We start from the raw sequence: 3,250 nt of genomic DNA on the forward strand, positions 1-3,250 counted from the left end.
TTAATTCTACAATTATATCACATGTATTCATCCAATCCTTCAAGCAGAATTTGATCCAAGGTGATAAACAATCAAAAATGAGACACAAGAAAAATTAATCTTTTTTCAAACAATTAAACTTGGCCTGTACAGGGATCGAACCTGTGACCTTGGCGTTATTAGCACCACACTCTAACCATCTGAGCTAACAGGCCATTTTGCACAAATTCCTGGAAGTCCAGCATATGAAGAAGTGCTAATGATAGTTAACCCGGGAGATTTGGAAAGCTTAATTTAGGAGGTGTACCATGAAGTTATAAATATAAATTATCAACATGAAGAAACTAATATGACTTTAGAAAAATTACAATACAAAAGAGATTTTCATACTTAGTGTTAGAACCTAGAACCATTAATGTTTTTTCCATGTGTTTTAGCAATAAATAACAATTCATCACCTATATGCAATTGATTCATCTAATCATTCTATCAGCTTCCCCTCAAAGGAAATATAGACATACACATTATACAGAAGAAAATACATCTATTTTCAACATTAAAGGAGCATCACTTATTGGCTTGGAGACTGATTGAAAGTATGTCCTTGGCATTTTTAACTTTATGCTCTAAAGACTAAACTAATAGGCTCACTAAATATATAGCATACTATTGAAGAAATAGCAGATGATGAAGTGCTACTGATTGTTAACCCGGGATAGTTGGAAAGCTTATATTCAGCTGTTTACATTCATACTATCTTTATATTTCATCAACAAGACAAAACAAAAATGACCTCAATAAATTGCAATAAATAAGAGATTTAGTTACTTGGCGTTAGAACTTAGAACCAATTATAGATATTCCAGGAGCTTTCAGAATGATAATTAATTCTACAACTATATCAAATGTATTCATCCAATCCTTCAAGTAGCTTTTGATCCAAGGTGATAAACAGTCAAAAATGAGACACAAGAAAAATGTATCTTTTTACAAACAATTAAACTTGGCCTGTACAGGGATCGGACCTGTGACCTTGGCGTTATTAGCACCACGCTCTAACCATCTGAGCTAACAGGCCATTTTGCACAAATTCCTGGAAGTCCAGCATATGAAGAAGTGCTAATGATAGTTAACCCGGGAGATTTGGAAAGCTAAATTTCAGAGGTGTACCATGAAGTTATAAATATAAATTATCAACATGAAGAAACTAATATGACTTTAGAAAAAATACAATACAAAAGAGATTTTCATACTTAGTGTTAGAACTTAGAACCATTAATGTTTTTTCCATGTGTTTTAGCAATAAATAACAATTCATTACCTATATGCAATTGATTCATCTAAACATTCTATCAGCTTCCCCTCAAAGGAAATATAGACATACACATTATACAGAAGAAAATACATCTATTTTCAACATTAAAGGAGCATCAAGTATTGGCTTGCAGACTGATTGAAAGTATGTCCTTGGCATTTTTAACTTTATGCTCTACAGACTAAACTAATAGGCTCAATAAATACATAGCATACTATTGAAGAAATAGCAGATGATGAAGTGCTACCGATTGTTAACCCGGGATAGTTGGAAAGCTTATATTCAGCTGTTTACATTCATACTATCTTTATATTTCATCAACAAGACAAAACAAAAATGACCTCAATAAATTGCAATAAATAAGAGATTTAGTTACTTGGCGTTAGAACTTAGAACCATTAATAGATATTTCAGGAGCTTTCAGAATAATAATTAATTCTACAACTATATCAAATGTATTCATCCAATCCTTCAAGCAGCATTTGATCCAAGGTGATAAACAGTCAAAAATGAGACACAAGAAACATTTATCTTTTTACAAACAATTAAACGTTGCCTTTACAGGGATCGAACCTGTGACCTTGGCGTTATTAGCACCACGCTCTAACCATCTGAGCTAACAGGCCATTTTGCACAAATCTCTGGAAGTCCAGCATATGAAGAAGTGCTAATGATAGTTAACCCGGGAGATTTGGAAAGCTTAACTTCAGAGGTTTACCATGAAGTTATAAATATATAATATCAACATGAAGAAACTTATATGACTTTAAAAAAATTACAATACAAAAGAGATTTTCATACTTAGTGTTAGAACTTAGAACCATTAATGTTTTTTCCATGTGTTTTAGCAATAAATAACAATTCATCACCTATATGCAATTGACTCATTTAATCATTCTATCAGCTTCCCCTCAAAGGAAATATAGAGATACACATGATACAGAAGAAAATACATCTATTTTCAACATTAAAGGAGAATCAAGTATCGGCTTGGAGACTGATTGAAAGTATGTCCCTGGCATTTTTAACGTTATGCTCTAAAGACTAAACTAATAGGCTCACTAAATATATAGCATACTATTGAAGAAATAGCAGATGATGAAGTGCTACTGATTGTTAACCCGGGATAGTTGGAAAGCTTATATTCAGCTGTTTACATTCATACTATCTTTATATTTCATCAACAAGACAAAACAAAAATGACCTCAATAAATTGCAATAAATAAGAGATTTAGTTACTTGGCGTTAGAACTTAGAACCATTAATAGATATTCCAGGAGCTTTCAGAATAATAATTAATTCTACAATTATATCACATGTATTCATCCAATCCTTCAAGCAGAATTTGATCCAAGGTGATAAACAGTCAAAAATGAGACACAAGAAAAATTAATCTTTTTTCAAACAATTAAACTTGGCCTGTACAGGGATCGAACCTGTGACCTTGGCGTTATTAGCACCACGCTCTAACCATCTGAGCTAACAGGCCATTTTGCACAAATTCCTGGAAGTCCAGCATATGAAGAAGTGCTAATGATAGTTAACCCGGGAGATTTGGAAAGCTTAATTTAGGAGGTGTACCATGAAGTTATAAATATAAATTATCAACATGAAGAAACTAATATGACTTTAGAAAAATTACAATACAAAAGAGATTTTCATACTTAGTGTTAGAACCTAGAACCATTAATGTTTTTTCCATGTGTTTTAGCAATAAATAACAATTCATCACCTATATGCAATTGATTCATCTAATCATTCTATCAGCTTCCCCTCAAAGGAAATATAGACATACACATTATACAGAAGAAAATACATCTATTTTCAACATTAAAGGATCATCACTTATTGGCTTGGAGACTGATTGAAAGTATGTCCTTGGCATTTTTAACTTTATGCTCTAAAGACTAAACTAATAGGCTCACTAAATATATAGCATACTATTGAAGAAATAGC

At 32.1% G+C, this 3,250-nt stretch overlaps 1 non-coding gene across 1 annotated transcript; it reads right to left on the reverse strand.

Moving 5' to 3' along the window:
• Positions 1-2,709: 2,709 nt before the first annotated feature.
• Positions 2,710-2,783, reverse strand: TRNAI-AAU (transfer RNA isoleucine (anticodon AAU)). The gene has a single exon. It is a non-coding gene; the product is annotated as a tRNA-Ile (tRNA).
• Positions 2,784-3,250: the final 467 nt, after the last annotated feature.

This window comes from Lissotriton vulgaris, chromosome 4_1 (assembly GCF_964263255.1).
Source record: "Lissotriton vulgaris chromosome 4_1, aLisVul1.2, whole genome shotgun sequence".
Taxonomy (NCBI): domain Eukaryota; kingdom Metazoa; phylum Chordata; class Amphibia; order Caudata; family Salamandridae; genus Lissotriton; species Lissotriton vulgaris.